We start from the raw sequence: 7,383 nt of genomic DNA on the forward strand, positions 1-7,383 counted from the left end.
ACCGTGGTGAGCGGCGCAGCGGCAATAAGGTTTACAAACAGCAGAAAATAGTGTTTGTGCCAGTGAAAGTCAATGATTGCTGAGATTATCTAATCCTTGTGTATTTGTAGAACGTTGTAGAACATCTTTGTTTGCTGTGGGCGACATCAGACTTTATCCATCGCTTTGGTTTTGCCATTTCAGATTTTATTTCGCTTTTGGCCACATACATGGATGGTTACTGCAAATATTTTTAGCCAAATGGAAAAGTATTAGTATAAATGTAGTATAGTCGCTTCCATTCCAGTTCTAGTGTCCAAAACAGCATCAAGACCCCACATAGTGGGCTGCAGAAAAAAGCGCTGCAAGAAAAGCTGCGGTAGTAGCACATCGCAGTTTTTACCCGCAGCGCTTTTCACAGCGTATGTGCAGGTATAATTGACATGCTGTGATTTCCATAACTGCAATGGCTTTGGAAATCTTAGTGTGTATTTTTCCGCAAGGTGTGGATGGGATTCGCTAGAGACTGTAAAACCCCACGGTGAAGAGTGAAGGCTGTAACAATGCAGTATGAGCGCCAACTCCATGCTAATGCCAGGGGCATGGTCAGCTCTGATTATAATAGGTCCATATTCATCATACAGGTGAAGTTCCTTGCAACCACCAGTAGGAGGCGCTTACTGCTTACAGATTGGGCTGAATTTTTTACCCCATTTATGCTAGTTTTCTGGTGTAGATGGGCGATAATGTGGCACAAAGCTCATTCTTGGACCAAAGATGCGAAGCCTCTTGATAACTCAGTTGTACTTTGCACCCGTCTGGCCTTTTATTAAGACTGATGCCTGTCTTAATAATTCCGCCATATTGGTGCAGCATAAAAACAGATACTGTGAGCTCCCCCTGGTGGTCGCTATAGACAGATAGAATTGTATCAGTTAAAGGGAAGACCTTTTAGATAGTTTAACATATCTATTGTCCGCCCCAAGAAATAATTCTGGGGAATTTTTTCTTATAACTCGGCTTTGTGCTGTTCCTCTGTTATTCCTCCTACAAATTATTAGATACATTTACTGGTTGTGTCTCTACAGACTGACACAACAAGCGCTGCCAGTGCCAGAAATTGTATGGACATATCCCTCTGACATGGAGAAGTGCTACCGCTATTCGCCAACGCCTATTCATGCATTTCATGGAGAAATAACAGAGGAGCGAACCAATGTAGAGAAAAGATGCCCCAGAATGTTACAAGGAGCACCATCTTTTACTAAAAACTTAATATGTGAGGAGTGGTAACAGACAGGGGAGTAGCTATAGGGGGTGCAGAGATAGAGCCCTGGACCCAGCCTCACAACATATAGCACTAAGTCTACAAGGTGTGCAGGGGCCCAATTACACATTTTGCAGTGGGGCCCAGGAGCCTCAAATTACACCCATGGTCATACTATATTTAACTCATTGTCAACTATCATCTCCCCCCAAAAAAGTGACCTCCGAGACTCCTATAAACAACTCTTTTATATGTGACAGTCACGTCCGAAAATGGGGAACAGTCAACACATTCTGTGCCCATGTCAAAAGAACAGGTGCCGAACATTTTGCCTCCTCCAGCAGAGCCAGCGCTGATTGGCCGAATTCCGTACTCTGGCCAATCAGCGCTGGCCAATGCATTCAAGTGCACCCTCGGCTCTCCTACATCAGAGCCGAGGGTGCGCTTGAACCCTTGTGCAGCCTCGGCTCTGCTACATCAGAGCCGAGGGTGCGCTTGAACCCTTGTGCACACTCTGCTTCATCAAGCTAATAGAATGCATTGGCCAGCGCTGATTGGCCAGAGTACGGAATTCGGCCAATCAGCGCTGGCCAATGCATCCCTATGGGAAAAAGTTTATCTCACAAAAATCACAATTACACACCCGATAGAGCCCCAAAAAGTTATTTTTAATAACATTCCCCCCTAAATAAAGGTTCTCCCTAGCTATCCCTGCCTGTACAGCTATCCCTGTCTCATAGTCACAAAGTTCACATTCTCATATGACCCGGATTTGAAATCCACTATTCGTCTAAAATGGAGGTCACCTGATTTCGGCAGCCAATGACTTTTTCCAATTTTTTTCAATGCCCCCGGTGTCGTAGTTCCTGTCCCACCTCCCCTGCGCTGTTATTGGTGCAAAAAAGGCGCCAGGGAAGGTGGGAGGGGAATCGAATTTTGGCGCACTTTACCACGCGGTGTTCGATTCGATTCGAACATGACGAACACCCTGATATCCGATCGAACATGTGTTCGATAGAACACTGTTCGCTCATCTCTAATAATAATAAAAAAGATAACAAAACAGGAAAATTCTAGAAGAGCATCCAGACAGGACTTCATATAGATGGCTTCCGGTTTGGAATCCGTAGTGGTCAGTGTGTTCTAGGGTGTACAGTGACCAGGACCTCCGTGTACCAGCTCCATATGACCTTTTATTTTGCCCTATCTGTCTTGGTCGGCAATCTCTCATATTCCCTTCTATACAGACCTGGCAATAGGATCCGGAGCTAAGTGACCTGTGTTATCTCCCATACTCTGCTCATTCCTCTGCTGCCATGATACTGTATCACACAGTCAACAACTTCTGTCCCATTACTATCCAGACACACGTCACCCGGGGTCACACTGGTCAAATAACTGGGTAGTACAGCAGTGTAACTGGAAGCACCAATACAAATTCTGTGACAGGTCCAGGTGCACCCCAATCCCTGTACCCTCACCCTCCACAACTGGGGTTCTCCAGAGATCTTTATATACCCAGTCAGTTCTCCCCTTATTCAGGTTCTCTACATCTGGTTCTCCTGTCCTGCACAGTTTTTAGTTTGTCATTTTATGAAACTGATCTGGACACAGTATGTGAATAGTACATTGCAATATATATTTATTCTACACGTACACACATCTATACATACACAGTTAGATGGTATAACCCAGGCTCTGGTGGGCATTCACCAGTATCAAAATGGTGGTAATGTGTCAACACCTCTCTCTTCTGTAGCCAACATGTCTGGCCTGTCTTTAGACAACAATCCCTGCAAGTCCCCCGAAGCCACCCATCAGCAATAAGGGAACAATGGCGCTCTGGTCTTACACGTTGTAGCTCTGTGGCGACAGATATCAGGTGTTATAAAGCAATTTTATGTCAGGTCCTGTTCAAAAAATCATAGGCCACCATGACAAACGGCTTCCGCACTTTGCTGATCTACAAGGAGGCAAAAAGCCTTAGGCTGCATTCACACAGAGTAACGCCAGGCGTTTTTTGTGTGTTTTTTGCACATAGCGCCGCGTTTACGCCGCGTAGCGCCGCGTATACGCCGCGTTAACGCCGGGCAACGCCCCGCTAAATAGCGCGGCGTTAACGCGGCGCTACGCGGCGTAAACGCGGCGCTATGTGCAAAAAACACACAAAAAACGCCTGGCGTTACTCTGTGTGAATGCAGCCTTAATGAATTGGACATTTGTCTTGAAAGAGGGAAATCAAATCCTTCCTGACCGGTCAAGCATGGTGATCAGACCCTATCTTGAATCTACAAGAAGACGCCTAGCAGTTTCCAAGCATATTGCAAAATAAATGGGACAAACCCACCAACATTATTGAGCCTGATCTGATGTGTATGGGGAAGGGGATGATTCCTGACCCTCCACCATTGGAGAAAAAAGGAACACTGGATTTCATCACACCCGATTTCTTGTTCTTAGAGGAGGGATTTTCCCCTTTTCCCATTGAAAACACATTCACACTTGGCTAAGCTGAGCATGTAAGTCTATGGGGGATGTCGGGAGGAATAACAGCCAGCCAGAGAAGTGTTGCTACTTTAAGCCATTCCTGAAGTGAGTAACTGTGACTTCACCAACCAGCTCCTGGAGAGGTCTATTCCACATCTTCATACCCCTTACCATAAAAACCTTATTGCTGTAGGATATTTTTTCTGTAGGGGATCCTATAATGAACTACCATTTTATATTCCCTGTACTATAAATGGGAAATGATGGTTGGGGACTCCAGAGCAGATTTTACAGCCTTGGATTATTCCTGACCCAAGTCCATGACCCGGGTAGTGTTTTCTATAGCGTGGGCAGCTCACGTGGGACACACTTTACTAATCCCAAACAAAAATGGCAGCAAACTGTACAAAAATAACAAATAACAAAATAACAAAAAACTTGATCTTTGCTTCCCGCAGCTGATGAAACCGCTGTTTACTCAGTCAATAAAGCAGATTTACGGGACTTCATTCTGCCAGTGGTTGCTCTTCTCGCTCTTTCCTGTACTTGTAATTCGTTGTTATTTTAGCAAATTACACAATATTATGTCAGGAAATGACATTATCTGCAACCCCCAAATGTATCCAACACTCACAATGGTAACTGACTTGGGTAATAAAGCAGGACAGCTGTGGGGAATTCAGATTCCCTACAGCTACTCTTATGATACCACCAGCAGGAGAGGTCGTCAGGTTACTAGCGCCAGGCTCTCCAGGTCTGTTGGGGAACCTGAACCTCTACATTAGCGGTTACACACGGACACTGGCAGACCCCATTGACTGTAATGTGGTCCTGTTTCCAAACTGAAAGCGGCAGAGAAAAAAAATCCTCTGTGCAGGATTTTTTCTCCACTGGTTTTTGGCTTTCTCTTCAATGGAGTCTCCATTGGAGGACCCTAACAATGGACAGGTGGACCGCTGTAATAGTGGTTACACAAGGAGCCCAGTGGACCCAATTGACTATAATGATGTCCGTCGGAAGTGTATATACTGCCTTTAGGTGACCCCCTTATGACAAACCGTGCTAGATAGTTGGCCAATAAATCCTTGACTTTTGCATATGGGATGGACCCTCACTCCTTCCTAAAACTACCCAAACTACTGTAGATATTGACTTTGAAATAAATACCGGAGTTATTGGTTCCTCATCCCAAAGTCATGTTCCCCTTTGCTGATGGTTCCGGGCAGGGTCGGACTGGCCAAACGGGGGCCCCGAGCCTTGACTGTCAGTCCTCATGTCAGTCCTCATTTCCCCAATGAAGAAGCATTGGTCAGGGGCCCGATCGGGATGTCAGGGGCTGGTTCAGACCCCTTGTCAGTGCATTTGCATTGACAAACTGAGCACTGCTAGTGGCAGAGGCCAGATCTGTAAACTCAGGGCCCCAGGCTGCTGGAAGCGCTGTAATGACTAAAGATGCCCAGCTGCCGGCAGTTTCCCAGGGCTCCGACACTTACACAGGGGCCTCCTGCCAGTGGGATACTTTCCCTATTAATATAGGGAAAGTATATATCGGGAGCACACCAGGGGCAGCAGCAATCCCTGCCATTTTATGAGGAGATCTCTCTGCAGCCGGTGCTGGTACCGTAGCTCTTCACTGTTAGAAGGGTGTTTCTGACAGTCTGTCAGGAATGGCCTTCTTCACAGCAGTGCCTATTGCGCTGTACTGTGAGATCCCTCCCCTCCTGATAATGCTCGTCCATAGACGAGTACTGGGGGGAGGTGGGGTTCCTCACCGCTCAGCGTCATCACTAGGCGGTAAGCAACACCCCTCACACAGTACAGCGTAATAGACTACTGTGAGGAAGGGCGTTACTGACTGACTGTCAGAAACGCCCTTCTGACAGTGAAGAGCTATGGTACCGGCACCGATAGCTCTTCACCTGGGGCACAGAACGGGAAAGCTGCACTGAATTCAGCGCACTGTCAGCTTTCTAGCGGTGTATTAAACCACATGTGCCCCAAATGGTGAAAGGTCCTCTTTAAGGATTAGGCACAACAGTGAGACGCAGTGTTTTTCATTGAGCTTTTGTCCCCAGCGCCCCGTTATCCTCCTGCCTGTGTCTGTTCGGTCTCATGGCCTTATTTCTGGAAATCCTGTATCTAATTGGTTTCAGTGGTCCCATGAGGTGCAGGACTCTCAGCAAGGAGGCGCCGGCACGAGGCTAAATGGACACTGGCGGACAACGGAGCAATGGGGACAGGTGAAGGCGCTTTTTTTAAAAAAAAATTTTTTATTTTACACCTCCCGCCAGGCACATGGGTTGCTCCAATTCCTGGACAAATCTTTAAAGGATTTATCCATCTTTATAATATTGATGGTCTGTCCTTAGGATAGGCCATCAATATTACATCTGTGATGATACAGCAGCCAGGAACTCTGCAGATCAGCTCTTCCAGGACAGCGCGGCTACAGGTAATAGTAACATTTCTCGGAGCTGTGCTGTTCACTTTCCATACAGCGTGTAGTAGTAGGTTTAGGTAGTATGTTGTTGCACATTGTATGGCAGGTGAGCAGCATGGCTCCCGAGATGGTATTACCTTTAGCTGCCCTGTCTCGGTATCGCTGGTCTGCAGGGTCCTGGTGGTGGGCCCCTAGAAACAGTTCCACTGGTGGGCCCTAGACACCCCAGTCTGACCCTGGCTCCGGGGGCGTCTTTCCTCCTAAGATCATATTACTAGTTGTAAGACCGCAATATAATGTTATGTAATATACACGCACGCTACAGTCACAATGCAAATAGACACAAAGTGTTAATATATAACATCCATTGAATCCATCACTAGAGTATACGGGCTGGTATATTCTCTCCAACAAGATAAAGCTGAACCCAAAGAACTGCAGGACAAGGTACAGACGTAGCCGAGCTTATCTCATAGATACACCCAGAGCACATTGTGTATTGTACAGATTGGATCCAGGCAGCCTGCGATGTGGGGGGAAGATTTGTTATGGAACCAAAATGCTCAACTAGAACCATCACCCCCTTTATTGTAAGGATCAGTGGGAGTCCAATATGGTGTCAATACTATGGTGTCAAAACCCTCCTGTCATTCGCTAATATACACTTTTTATTGTAACAACTAGGAGTTTTAGGCAGGAGTGGAAAAAATGCTAAATAGTTAGAATACTTTCAGGAATAGAAGGGTTAATAGTTTATTTTTGTCAAACAAAATGAGGTGAATTAATAAAATTAGAAATGTAAATTCCATCAATATTTGATGTGACCTTTGCCCTTTGCCTTCCATCAGTTCTTCTCAGTACTTGCATACAGTTTTTGAGGGAACTTGGCAGGGTGGTTCTTCCCGCCATCTTGGAGAACTAAGCCCAGATCTTCCAATAACAAGGGGATGGGACCAACAGGAATTGGGCACCTTCTCTCTAAGAGTCCCATAGTAGTTGCATGGTCTGCCTGTATGGCATGTATCCACTTGTGTATTGGGTATAGTGTGCATTAATAGTATATGTAAGGAACATGTATATATATATAACGTATGAGGAGCGTACGCCTGTGTAACCTGGGTAAATAAACATATATCATGGTTAGCACAGAATCACATGGATAAAAGCTAATAAAGCACATTCACCTGTAGACCGTGTGCATGTTTGTGTC

This window comes from Leptodactylus fuscus, chromosome 5 (genome assembly GCF_031893055.1).
Source record: "Leptodactylus fuscus isolate aLepFus1 chromosome 5, aLepFus1.hap2, whole genome shotgun sequence".
In the NCBI taxonomy this organism is placed as follows: Eukaryota; Metazoa; Chordata; class Amphibia; order Anura; family Leptodactylidae; genus Leptodactylus; species Leptodactylus fuscus.